Consider the following 14,596-nt stretch of genomic DNA (forward strand, 5'->3'; position numbering starts at 1 on the left):
GCTAAAGGAGGCGGAACTTAAAAGGGAGCAGGCCGAAAAGCAGCTGGCGGAGAAAAACTCCGAGCATATCAGGGAGAAGGGCGAGCTGGAGCTGAAAAAGAATGCTGACGGCGAGACCATCAGGAGGCAGCAAAAAGAGCTCAACGGACTCCGGAAATTTATGGAGACAGCGGAGCAGCACTGGGACTTGCTCAATGAAAACATCTTGGGTATGATATCGGAACCTTGCCAAGATATTTGCTCCGATTGTTTTTTACTTTGCGCTCAAATTGCGTGCTTACATCCTGATTATCTTTGTATGCAGAGCCGCTTGGGTACCCGGAACAGCGCCGGAATTTGTTCCCACGGGACGACCTTCTGCAACTCGCGGGCGATGACTGCAAGGATCTCATCTCCGCCTCCCGCAAAATATGCTATAACTTGAACATCAAGAGGAGCCGCACTTGCGACGTGCGCAAGCTTATTGGTAAGATGGATGTTTTGCCGGAGCTGGTGACGGATCTGCAAGCATCTTCAGCCCGAGGCGCAGCTGCAATGGCCTTGACCATGTGCCTAGCACATACTCCGGGTCTTGATCTTGATGAAGTGACCACGGGCGTTCCTCCGGATGCGGATGTCGGCGCGCTGCTGGATGCAGTGAGCGGCTACGACACCCGTATCGCGCGCAGGATCCGGCACGAGGAATTCTACGACAAGGTCGTCCTCGCTGCTGACGAGCCCTTAGAAGCGGAACTTCAGAAGGAACTCGACGCCAAGGCGCGACCTGCGGAATCCGGAGCCCAGTTTACCTGGACCAGCTCCAAGGATGCTCCCCAAGAGGAACCCAAGACCAGCACTGCTGCCTCTGAAGAAAAAGAAAGTGAAAAGACGTGTCTTCTCCGGCCGAAGGCGCCAAGGAACAAGATCCAGAGGGCAAGACTTCTCCGGCTAAGGGGGAGTGAAAACTTTTATTCCTGCGGGAAAAACAATGCATCATTTTGGCCCCAGCGAGGGTTTGTAATAAGACTTTAAATTCTTAAGTAGCTAGGAACGAAACGATTATGCATGGGGCGGAAACACTTATCCTGCTATCCGTTAAATATTATGTGCATGTTTCGTTTTATGTCGGAAAGCAAGTGCTGACTTCGTTATTTTCCGGCTTGCCCGCTTGACCTTCCACGAGCCGGAAAACCTTAGCCGGAAACGCGCCGGCAGCACGAAGCCCAATGGCAGTCCGTCCATAACCGCGAAACAAGCCCCCGGCATAGGTGCCGGAAATCGCTACTAGGAATCCACGAGTTCGCAATGTATAACAACTTTATCGTAAAACTTAAGCTTACGTCCTAAAGGACGATTTTGAAAATCACAACTTTCATACACGCCTAGGCGGAAAAAATCCAGCTCTGCGGTTTTAGTTGGAAAACATACACGATCTAAAATGAACAAGTAAAGGAGGTAAAAGACTCAAAAGAGTGAACCAGAAGCTTTATTTCATTGATCATGTATAACTATTACAAAGTTTAGAACTCGGAAAATATATGCTAAGTGTAGAAAGGACGTAGCTGTGCGATATTCCAAGGGCGATCTGTTTCATCGTAGATGTCATCCGGATCCTCACGCTTGCGTTTCCGGTGCCAGTTAGCAGGTCTATCCCTTAACTCGCGGAAATCGACAAGGTAGTACGACCCGTTGTGAAGCACTTTGCTAACGACGAAGGGTCCTTCCCATGGAGATTGCAGCTTATGGTCTTTCACTGTCGAAGGCGGAGGACCAGGTCTCCGCCATAAAGGAGCGTTTCCGAACTCGACGACTGTGATAACGTCGGAGCTTTTGCTGATAGATGGCGGATCTCTGATCTGCTAAGTTCCGAGCTTCCTCGATCAGGTCCACAGATAGCTGTCTTGCCTCGTCAGCTGTTTCTTCATTGTAGGCGGAAACTCGCGGTGAATCGTGGATGATGTCGGAGGGAAGTATGGCTTCGGATCCGTATACCAGGAAAAAAGGGGTAAACCCTGTTGATCTGTTAGGGGTAGTTCGTAAACTCCACAGAACAGCCTCCAACTCATCAGCCCAAGCTCCGGCTGCTCGTCGCAGCGGTCCTTCAAGGCGTGGTTTAATTCCTGATAATATTAGGCCGTTAGCCCTTTCAACTTTGACCATTGGACCGTGGATGAGCCACGATGCGAGGTCGATCGTATCCCCATTGTCTCACAATAATCCCTCAATTCTCCTTGAGCAAAGTTCGTGCCATTATCTGTGATTATGTTTGTGCGGGATGCCGAATCTCATCACGAGGCTGCAGACGAATTTTAGTGCCGTAGCACCGTCGGCTTTTCTCACCGGCTTAGCCTCGATCCATTTGCTTTGAACTTGTCAACAGCGACCAGGAGGTACTCAAAACCGCCAGGAGATGATTTTTTTAACTTACCAACCATATCAAGCCCCTGCACCGCAAATGGCCAGGTGATAGGTATGGTCTTCAGCTCTTGGGCTGGAGCGTTTGGTTGAGTAGCGTAGTACCGACAACCTCGGCAGGTCTTGACTATTTTATCAGCGTCTTCTTTAGTTGTAAGCCAATAGAAACCTAGCAGAAAAGCTTTTTGCAACGAGTGATCCGGGAGCGGCGTGATGCCCGCAGTCCCTGCGTGGATCTCTACGAGGATTTCAATGCCATCTTGATTGGAGACGCATTTAAGAAATACCCCCGTCGCACTTCGTTTGTAGAGCTGTCCATCAACTATTGTGTAGGTTCGTGCTCGCTCGACGATTCTGTCGTGCGAGGACCTCGTCCTCTCGGCAACTTCTGATCGATGAGGTAGTCCAGGAAAGGCTGGGTCCAGGCCGGAATGATAGCCATCACTTCCCTAGCCGGAGACACCGCCACCTCTGGGGTTTTCCGGGTTAGCGCCCTTAGCGAGGGTATCCGGAGATGCTCCAGGAAAATGCCAGGCGGAATTGGTTTCCTGCCGGATCCGAGCTTGGATAGCATGTACGCCGCCGTGTTATCGTCTCTCCGACGTACTTGACTTCGTATCCGAGGAAGCTCTTGGCAATCTCGTCAACTTCGTCTCTGTAGGCCGCCATGACGGAATTTACGGCGTTCCAGGTTCCGGCTACTTGTTGTGCCACCGGTCGGAATCTCCACAAGATATGATGTGCTTGATCCCTATTTCCTTAGCGATGCGCAGACCGTGTAGTAGAGCCTCATATTCCGCCATGTTGTTGGTAGCTTCGAAGTGGATCTGCGAACATACTGCAGTTCTTCTCCGGTAGGGGACTTGAGGTGACTCCGGCTCCACGAGCCTTGATGCTGCTTGGATCCGTCGAAGTGCATGACCCATGTTTACGGTTCCGGCTCCGGACTTGCATCCGGAGCTTCTGTCCAATCTGCAACGAAATCTGCCGAACCTGAGATTTTACCGCAGCCCTTGGCTTGTAAGCGATGTCGAAGGCGGATAATTCGATGCCCCATTTAGCCGTACGTCCCGTTGCGTCGGCGTTGTTGAGAATTGTTGACAGCGGAGCCTTGCTCACGATTCATCGGATGCTCTTGGAAATAATGCCTCAACTTCCGGCTGCCTAGGAACACGCCATAAGCTAGCTTACGAAAGTGAGGATATCTCTCGTTTTGATTCCGTCGCACCTCGCCGATGTAGTAGACAGTCTCACGGACGTCATATTCATGACCTTCTTCCTTTCGCTCCACCACGATGACGAGGTGACGACTTTGTTGGTAGCTGCCGGATAAAGGAGCATTGGCTCGACTCTACCGGAGCTGCCAAGATAGGCGGGGAGGTGAGTATCTCCTTCAACCCTCGAAGAGCCGCATCGGCTGCGTCGTCCCTGCACAAATTTGTCTGTTTTCTTCAGCAGCTTGTACAGAGGTAGTGCCTTCTCGCCAAGACGGCTGACAAACCCATCGATTGCTGCAACACAACCGGTTAGTCGTTGCACATCTTTGAGACAAGTTGGCCTTTTGATGCACAGGATTGCCTTGATCTTTTCCGGGTTAACCTCAATGCCTGCGTGAGAGACTATGAAGCCAAGGAGTTTTCATTTGGCACGCCAAAGACGCACTTCAGCGGATTCAACATCATCTTGTACTGCGGAGGTTGTCGAAGGTTTCGTGAGATCGCTGATCAAGTCGGATCCTTTCCGGGTCATGACCGCGATGTCGTCGACGTAAGCGTGCACGTTCCGGCCAATTTGGTCCTTCGTGCACCGCTGCATCGTACGTTGGTAAGTAGCACCTGCATTTTTCAAACCAAAAGGCATAGTAACATAGCAGTAAGTACCAAAGGGGGTAATGAATGAAGTCGCCTTTTGGTCGGATTCCTTCATCCGGATCTGATGATACCGGAATACGCATCAAGAAAACACGTAAGTTCCGCCCCGCCGTCGAATCAATGACTTGGTCAATGCGCGGCAAGGGGAACGGATCCTTCGGGCAATGTTTGTTCAAGCAGTAATCGATGCACATTCTTAGTATTTCAGTGTTCTTTTTGGGTACAAGGACGGGATTCGCGACCCAATCGGTATGGATAACTTCTATTACAAAACCTGCTTCTAGTAACTTTGCTAGTTCCATTCCTATGGCGCGGCGCTTCTTATCTCCAAAGCGTCGCATAGCTTGCTTCACCGGTTTGGCCCCGGATTTATGTTGAGGTAGTGCTCGGCGAGTTCCCTAGGTACTCCGGACATGTCGAAGGTTGCCATGCGAAGATATCCATGTTAGCGCGGAGGAACTCGACGAGCGCTTTCCTATTTGGGGTCCATGTTGGCTCCGATCGAAACCTGCTTGGAAGAGTCACACGGGATGAGGTCGTGCTTCTTGGTTTCTATCGCGGGCTTGAAGGAGGTTTTCTGCTCGGAGATTTGCTTCTTGGTGGTCCGCATCTCGCCGGATCCACCGCGGCTACGTAGCCTTTCAGCTCTTCTCCGGATATCACAGACTCTGCGAAGGCGGCTTCGCCTAACTCGCACTCATGAGCTTTTTGTAGTCTCCGGATACGGTAATCATACCTTTAGGACCGGAATCTTGAGCTTGTTGTAGATGTAGCACGCTCTTGCGTGGAACTTGTGGTAGGTGGGCCTGCCGAAGATGACGTGGTAGGAGCTCTTGAAGGGCACAACTTCAAACGTGATCTTCTCTTCGCGGAAATTATGAACATCGCCAAAAGCCACGGGAAGTGTGATGCTGCCGAGGGAGTTCGCCTTCTTACCGGAACCACGCCATGAAACTCGGTGGTCTTTGTGTTTGAGCTGTTCCTTGGTGAGGTTCATCCGCTCTAGAGTCTCCAGGTACATGATGTTCGGGCTAGCTCCGCCATCCATGAGGCACTTGGAGAAGTCATACCCGTCTATGCGGGGACTTACAACCAAGGCGTAGCACTCCTTTGGCACAATTGCGGGATGATCCTTCCGATCAAATGTGCACGGGATTTCCGACCACTGACGTCTTGCGGCACGGCCGGAACTATGGCGTTCGGGATCCGGTAGCTGACTTGGAGGCGCGCATCGTTGGGGTTCCGAGGAAAGTGTGGTAAGCCCCCACGCTCTTTTTGTCGAATGGGTTGGATTTTCTGCGGATCTGCCTTGGGATCCGGCGAGTTATCATCCTCATCCATCGCCTCGGAACTATCGTCCTCCTTGTCCTTGTTCTTGCCCTTGCCACCTTTTCCGCGAGGGCGGTGCTTCCGGCGCGCTTGTATCCGGCCTCCGGGTCGTTCTTTAGATCATTGACCCACTTGCGATTGCGGTTGGTATGAGTGGACTTCCACAGAACCGGATCCGGATGGGCCAGCAGGGCATGTCTCTGTACTCCTCATAGGTTTGCGGTGCGCGGGATCGGCAGAAGTGACCTCGGAGGTATGCCGCCGACCCCTGCCGGCTCCGCCTCCGCGTCCGCGTCCTCTTCCGCCTCCTGGACCTCCGCGTTGAAACGCCATGGCGACCATCTCGGATCCGCCACTCTTCCGGTCACCGGGGTTCTTGCGCTTATGGCTGCCGCTGCCGCCGTTGTCACGGTTCTTCTTTTGTTGGTGCAGGGGGATTGCTGTGGCTGCGAGATCACCGCTGCGTCGTCGTCGGCGGCGGTGATCGCTAGCGATGGTGATCATGTCATCCAACGTCGGTTGATTTGCATTGACCATGCAGGTTAGCTTGTGTCGCAACAATCCTCCTCGCCGCAAGCCCCCAATGAAGGCGTGCATTGCCGTGCGGTTGTCAACGTTCTCGCACTCGTTTACGCATGCCAACCATCGGGTAAGGAAATTCCTTGATGTTTCGCCCTTCTTACGGATGCAAGCCCGTAGGTCGCTTGTTGTGGCAGGTCTCTTGTAGGTGCCCCTGAAGTGTTTCTCAAAAGCGTTCTTCAGTCGAACCAGCAAAAGATGGAGTTCTTCTCGAGGTCGCCGAGCGAGATCCGGGCTGGACCTACAAGGTACAAGCTGGAGCATGCGGCGGCGATGTTAGGGGTTCCTCCGGCGAAGGTTACAGCATTGTAGTAATCCTCAATCCAGGTATCCGGCCTTTCGGTGCCATCATAATGCTTGATTTCCGGGTAGCTTGAGGTTCATCCTTGGCTTTGGTTCCTCTCGAATCATCCCGCCAAAGCACTTCGGACCAATGTAGTCGGTTACGTACTCGTTAAGGCGGTCCCGCGCGTCGCGCGAGCCGTGGCGAGGAGACTTGGAGCGAGAGCGAGATCTCCGGCCATTGCCTCCGCCTCCACCTCCGCCGCCACCGCTAGGTGGTGGTGAGGGAGACCTGCGAGGTGGGCGGTCGACTTCTTGCTTCCGCCATCTGAATCTCCTCGGCCTTCCCGGTGCCGACTCCGGCTCCTGTGGCTGCCTTCGCCTTGGCGCTGGCTGCCACTGGTCGTTCCGGCGAGGCTCGGGTCACGGCTCCGACGAGGCTACGGGTCCCGGCTCTGCGAGGTTCTGGATCGCGGCTCCGACGAGGTTCTCGGATCGCGGTTCCGGCGAGGCTACGGACCGCGATCTTCATTCCGACTCCTCTGGGCTCGTGCTCATGAACATTGTTACGATTCCGGCGAGGTTCCGGCGAGCGCTCCTGTTTACGTTTCTTGGCAGCACGTTATCGCGGATAACAAGCGCACCATGCCCTACGGGCCTGGTGTTTCCGGCTGGACTACGGCGGCGAGGGGGTCGCGGGTAACCGTTGGGTGGAGGTGAGGGGTTGCGGTATTTGTCTCTTCCGGAGTACATCGCGTCCTTTCCCTTCCTTGGATCCGACGGAGGCGTACGTGACGGAACGGGGATCGGATTTGGGTGCTCCCTGGCCCTTCTCCTGCGCTCCGACGATCCGGTGTGCGATTCATCGTCCTTCTGCGCGGTAGATACACGGTTATCCGGATTGGATTCCAACTCGCGCGAAGTATACGCCTTGTTCTGCTGCTGCATTGCTTGAAGCGACAAGTGTGCGGAGATAGTTGATATCAACTTCTTCGACCTTCTTCTTCATCCATTCCGCAGCTTTCGCATGTTGTCCTTTGGAGTTTCCGGCGGTGGTGATCTGCGGGCGTGTTGAAGGGTATTCTGCGAGGCGGAATTGCTTCTCTAACAATTCGATCGGCCTCGCTCGCGCATAGGTCATCTTTACCTCCCACTCAGCCCTCATGCTCTTGACCTGCTCGAGTGTGGCAGCAATCTCGCGGTCTGTCTCTCGAAGTTTTCCGTCCGTGCTGCATGATCTGCCCTTCCTATCCTTAACGCAGCTTCGGTATCGGCGAGCCTCTTGGCTGTGGCCAGCATTTCCTTTCGGCGGTCTCTAGGGCCTCCGGATCTGCGGCGTCGCCGGGGTTATAGGTGTGTTAAGAACTGCTCGCGCGGCCACCTCCTCTGGCGACAAGATTTCCTCCGAGGGAGAATCCCTTTGGGGTCGCACCGAGACATTGGAGATCCTTGATGGGATGGTTGGGGGTCGATTGGCTGACTTGGTCTCCGGATCCGGTTTGTCCCAGCGCTGCTACCGTTGCGAGAACCTCGCTTGGGCTGGGCGGAGTCGACTTCAGGCTGATCGCCGTATCCATACTCCCTTATCTTGCGGACGAAGTCATCAGATTCCATGGACGGGGTGTCGCCGGAAATTGGGCTCAGATTGCCCAAAATCGACTCTTCAACCGGAGCTTCGCTTTCTCCGACAAGCTGAGCTCGATCCGGATCTGCGCCGCTTCCGGTGCCTCTACTGCTCGGGACCAACTCCGTCTTCTTGAGGGGCGGTTCCGGCGGTATGGGCCAAGAAGTGTACGAAGTGGCACCTCTCGTTTTTCTAACACTCGGGAAACCCGTGCGGATCTGCATTGGTCTTCCACCTTTGTTTCTGCTCGGGGCGGATTGGGTGGGCTTTGAAATTTCCAGATCCGAGGCGGAATCTTCCTTGGGAAGCTCCTGCATCTCAGATCGGATCTTCGCGACAGCGTCCAGCTCTGCGGCGGTCGCGTCTGCGTTACTTACCAGTGGGTTTCCGTCGGAATCGACGGTTTCCCCGATGAAGATGTGAATGCCGCCAATTGGGACGATGGAGAGCTTGACGGGGTTTGTCCTAGCCGGAATCCAGCACTCATCCGGAGGGACGATCGGCAGATTTCCGGCGTAAAGGACGCGCCCCACAGCGATGGTGTCGTCGTAGCTTCCCATGGCGGAACCCTCCCGGTTCCGGCCTCCAGACGCCACAGGCCCCACGGTGGGCGCCAACTGTCGTTGCCTAATCGACGGTACCTCGGAGGAGGGATCCTCGCGAGGGGGAGAAGAAGTAGGGGCCATAGGGCGGAGTGCACACGGGACGGTGGTACGCGAGTTACCCAGCTTCGGAACACCTGCACGATGACAGGGCCTACTGCTGCTTGTCTGGTATTATCTAGGCGCTTTCGCGTTGTTACAATGAGTTGTGGTTGTGCCTCTAGGGCTCCCGGGATCCGGCTTATAAAGGCGCACGGATCTAGGGTTTACATGGAGAGTCCTAGCCGGATTACAGATAGCCTAGCTACGGTACAATATCTTGCCGTGCACGTCACGGATCCGCCTTCCATACACGTCGTACTGGATCCGGGTTCCTCATGGGCCTCCCTGGATCCGGGTCACTCCTAGGTCGGTACGGATCCGGCCTGCTGATCCTGGGCTGGACTTCTTCCTTCATGATCAACAGCAACTGGGCCGCCCGATGGGCCACATGCCTCATCACCGTCTGTGGGCCACCCGGGCTTGCCGGATCTAGGCACTGTCGATGGTACACCCATGAAGTATACCCACAACACATGCTTCCCTCTGCGAAGGGCCATTCTACTACTTTATTGTTGAGTCAGTTTACCTATTCTTTCTATCTTAGAAGCAAACACTTGTGTCAACTATGTGCATTGATTCTTACATGTTTACCTATTGCACTTGTTATATTGCTTTATGTTGACAATTATCCATGAGATATACATGTTACAAGTTGAAAGCAATTGCTGAAACTTAATCATCCTTTGTGTTGCTTCAAAACTCTCTACTAAGAATTTATTGCCTTATGAGTTAACTCCTATGCAAGTCTTATTGATGCTTGTCTTGAAAGTACTATTCATGAAAAGTCTTTGCTATATGATTCAGTTGTTTAACCATTGTCTTTACCATTGCTTCGAATCACTTCATTCATCTCATATGCTTTACAATAGTATTGATCAAGATTATGATAGCATGTCACTTCAGAAATTATCCTTGTTATCGTTTACCTACTCGAGGGCGAGTAGGAACTAAGCTTGGGGATGCTTGATACGTCTCAAACGTATCTATAATTTCTTATGTTCCATGCTACTTTTATGATGATACTCACATGTTTTATACACATTATATGTCATTATTATGCATTTTCCGGCACTAACCTATTGACGAGATGCCGAAGAGCGATTCTTTGTTTCTGCTGTTTTTTGGTTTCGAAATCCTACAAAGGAAATATTCTCGGAATTGGACGAAATCAACGCTCGTGGGTCTTATTTTTCCACGAAGCTTCCAAAAGACCGAAAGGATTACGAAGTGGGGCGACGAGGCGCCGCCACGCCGAGCCGCGCGGCCGGGCCGGGGCCCGCGCCGCCTGGTGTGTGGGGCCCTCGTGTCGCCCCTAAACCTACCCTTCCGCCTACTTAAAGCCTTCGTCGCGAAACCCCCGATCGAGAGCCACGATACGGAAAACCTTCCAGAGACGCAGCCGCCGCCAATCCCATCTCGGGGATTCGGGGAGATCGCCTCGGCACCTGCCCGAGAGAGGGGAATCATCTCCGGAGGGCTCTTCATCGCCATGATCGCCTCCGGATCGATGTGTGAGTAGTTTACCCCCTGGACTATGGGTCCATAGCGGTAGCTAGATGGTCGTCTTCTCCTCATTGTGCTATCATGTTAGATCTTGTGAGCTGCCTATCATGATCAAGATCATCTATTTGTAATGCTACATGTTGTGTTTGTTGGGATCCGATGAATATTGAATACTATGTCAAGTTGATTATCAATCTATCATATATGTTGTTTATGTTCTTGCATGCTCTCCGTTGCTAGTAGAGGCTCTGGCCAAGTTGATACTTGTAACTCCAAGAGGGAGTATTTATGCTCGATAGTGGGTTCATGCCTCCATTAAATGCAGGACGATGTGACAGAAAGTTCTAAGGTTGTGGATGTGCTGTTGGTACTAGGGATAAAACATCGATACTTTGTCTAAGGATATTTGTGTTGATTACATTACGCACCATACTTAATGCAATTGTCTGTTGCTTGCAACTTAATACCGGAAGGGGTTCGGATGATAACCTGAAAGTGGACTATTTAGGCATAGATGCATGCTGGATAGCGGTCTATGTACTTTGTCGTAATACCCTGATTAAATCTCATAGTACTCATCATGATATATGTATGTGCATTGTTATGCCTTCTTTATTTGTCAATTGCCCAACTGTAATTCGTTCACCCAACATGCTATTTATCTTATGGGAGAGACACCACTAGTGAACTGTGGACCCCGGTCCATTCTTTACATCTGAAATACAATCATCGCAATTGTTCTTTCTTGTTCTTCGCAAACAATCATAATCTTCCACACAATACGTTTAATCCTTTGTTTTCAGCAAGCCGGTGAGATTGACAACCTCACTGTTACGTTGGGGCAAAGTACTTTGATTGTGTTGTGTAGGTTCCACGTTGGCGCCGGAATCCCTGGTGTTGCGCCGCGCTACACTTCGCCGCCATCAACCTTCAACGTGCTTCTTGGCTCCTACTGGTTCGATAAACCTTGGTTTCTTTCTGAGGGAAAACTTGCTACTGTACGCATCACACCTTCCTCTTGGGGTTCCCAACGGACGTGTGTTAACTGCACGCATCAGTCATCTTCTTTTTTGGCCTCCGCCTTAATAAAGATGTCATCATCTACAATAAATGATCATCGGCCCTTCGTTCGATGATGACATCTCAATCTCAAAGTCAATGATGGTGGTGGAAGATTACAATTTTCTAGGTATGGATTTTAAGATCTTATTTCGCCAGTCGGTATGGATCTTTCCTAATTATTGTCGCGAGGAGAATTATTGGTTTTGCACAATCCAGATCTTGAGAACACGAGTGATGGGGTTTCGAAAATCCGCTCTATGCTTCCTCTTGTGTTTGGAGATGAGCTTGTACAACTAGGGGCATCCATGTTTTCCCTCTTTAAGAGAAAGAATCAACTTCATGGCCGCCTGTGAAATTCCCTTCTAAGAAATGGGAAAATTCAACCACTTACGGACACTAACATGGCTTTGTCATATTGGACTGGCAAATCTTGGATGACAATATCTCATTCTCGACTTTAATGGTCGGAAGATTATCATTTTCAAGCTATGGATCTTTGGATCTTGCTTCGCTAGATCGGTTTTAGATCTTTTCTCATGGTTATTTAGAGGAGAATTATCCTCAAAATATTTGTCCCGGTTGCTATGTCCTCCACAATGGTGATTTATTCCATCGCCTCCCAGTGACGTCAACTAGGTTGTTCGGTTATTTTTTCTAGGCATACTGTTGTTGGTATTCTTGTCGATGTGGATTTACTACTGTAATAATTGCACACGTGTACGTAGTCTTGGCATTGCGATTTAAATTAAAATTATTGGAAAATGATCGTTGGTATTTACATGGGGGCATATCAGGTGGAAATGGGCAGATCCTGAAAATCTGCAAATTTCCATTCTGAGCGGTTAGATCTTGGACCAGCGATCCAGATTTCCTTGGAGTCTCCTTGGAGTCATGTGCTAGTCATCTTACAGAAAACTGCCCGCAGTCACAAGTACGGTTTGCAAAGAGGTCCTTGACAAATGTCACTTCTAACGTACGAGGACCCCTGTACAGTTCGTGATGTGCGTTCCTGTACCACCATCTCGAGGCCTTCCTGTACCAGTGACTACTTTAATGACTTGTTTGTTGTTTCGTGAATTTTTGGCTGTATATACTAACTGATTTTTTCTTTATCTTCCACAACATTGACTAATCATGAGTTTGTACGTATGTTGAAAAAGATTTGCTTATAGAGTATTTTTTTGTTACAGTTAGCACTAGTGTTGTTGGCTCACAGTTAAGAACTAAACAATCGAACTATATACCCATTCAGAGAAATGCAAAAGCAAACAGACTTCAGTGCAATCTTGCTGCACAGCTTTGCATTTGGATTAGTTCCAGAAAAAATATTAACTGATAAAAAAAGTTCTAGATAACACATATTTCAAATTCTGCAAGAACGGCTATCCCGCATCGGCATCTGCTTCTGAATGGACCTATGGAGTGCATTGTTGTGCTTCAAAAATCTGCAAAATAAAATGCACAAATTTAATGAGATGCCATTGAAAAAGACTGGGAAAATCATTCAAATTCCTGGAAATAATCTATGTGAATGTAAATGTTTAAGACTATTATAAGACGGCACGTATCTTTTTTTAAGTCAAAAAGGAAGGATAACATGAAGGTTTAAGACTACAGATTTGTTCCACTCTGATCTATGTACACATTTAGTTAGGGACATTCTACATAAAAATGGTGGAATCGTTAGTGTCAGGCTTGATAGCAAGTAGATGTGCTAACCATGACAGCAAGTAGGTGGCAGTGGTTAAAAAGTTCCCATCATCTTGGATCAAAATAATGTGGCTCCATTATCATCCGGTAGTGATGCAAACAACTGGAAGGCGACTCAAGCGGTTCAAAACAAGGAATAATGCTGCGGGTGAACATAATAGATGGTAAAGAAAGTCACTTATGGCCACTTTGGTTGAACTTGCTTGTTGAAGTTTGCAGAAATTACAAGGTTTGAAACAAAATGGCATGTCAATAAAGCTCAACCGAGGTGACTACCCTGTATGTTTCAGTACAAATAAAATCAGCATACACAATTACAATTTACAAAGACTCTGATCAAATACTACAGTTGGGCCTGCAAGCCATCATATATGGGCAACCATTAGTCCTAAAAAAATATTTAGTCTAACCTCAAGAAATACTTGTGTATGAATAGCACATGATACTATGAGAGTAACAACATTCATTTAGTCAGCAAACATGATTAATCTATTTTGTTTGCAGAAAGTATGAATAGCACAGGGTACGGACAAGAAGTGAGAAACAAAAATGTTGCCATCAGAATATCTAAAGTAATAGGTAGAAGTCTAATCTTATTCTGAATCTACAACACAGAAGGCACATGACGATGATTGTACATCATCATAGATCTGAATCTACAACACTCTATGTTAGCACATGGTGCAGTCATCATCAAATTAACAGTGTCTGGATGTAATAAGATTACTCGCTGCATGTCAATTTTCATCATCACCAATAAAATAAAATTCCACGCGGAAATTAGCTTTGCACAGAAATTCGGAAAAAGAAATACTCGTGTACATACATTGCCCAATATTTTTGGGATGGTTAAACTCCATATATATAGTGACTCCATAACAAGAAATTTCTACAAGACTAAACTCACCTCGTTGAGGACTAACTAAATAGAAAGCCCTAGATTCAGATGCCCACGCCCAGATCTTGCAAATGGAGTTATTCATGGCGAGGACCTAGCAGCCTGCGGCGGCGGAGAACTGAGGCTGCGAACTGCCAGAGAGGAGCTAGCTGAGCGGCGATGCCGACCTGGGGTAGGCCGGCTTGGGCAGCGTCGCCATGGTGCTCGTACTCGGATGGGAACTCGGGAGAGCTGAGAGAGATGGGTTGAGTGGGGAATTCGTTCTGTACTAGGTAAGGAGACACAAAGGGACAGGGACTGAAGTGAGATGTAAACAGATGTGTAGGGTGTTCTGTACGAAGTGCACGATGGCTAAGCGGTACGACGAGATCTGACTACTTGTAGCTGATCCAACGGCTGTGTGGGCATTTGCAGATTTGCAGAAACTGGATCGTTTTCAGGTGATACGTTCCCGTATTTACATGTCTATGGTTTTGTGTGATGTCTTCAGGAAAATACAAGATTATGTCATGGAAGAGAAAAGAGTTTGAAAATCTCGAATATTTTGCTAAATTTTTGAACTTTATTTGGTAGTAGTTGGAGATCTCTACCATGTACTATTTATATGATAATTGACTGTATAAAAAAGCTACTCTTGGTT

At 49.5% G+C, this 14,596-nt stretch overlaps 1 long non-coding RNA gene across 1 annotated transcript; it reads right to left on the reverse strand.

Annotated features, from left to right (window-relative positions):
• Window positions 1-12,572: 12,572 nt before the first annotated feature.
• LOC127322140 (uncharacterized) lies at window positions 12,573-14,379 on the reverse strand. The gene is made up of 2 exons (XR_007864553.1): window positions 13,966-14,379; window positions 12,573-12,793 (listed from the first exon to the last, which is right to left on the reverse strand). It is a non-coding gene; the product is annotated as an uncharacterized lncRNA (long non-coding RNA).
• Window positions 14,380-14,596: the final 217 nt, after the last annotated feature.

This window comes from Lolium perenne, chromosome 1 (assembly GCF_019359855.2).
Source record: "Lolium perenne isolate Kyuss_39 chromosome 1, Kyuss_2.0, whole genome shotgun sequence".
NCBI classification, from domain to species: Eukaryota; Viridiplantae; Streptophyta; class Magnoliopsida; order Poales; family Poaceae; genus Lolium; species Lolium perenne.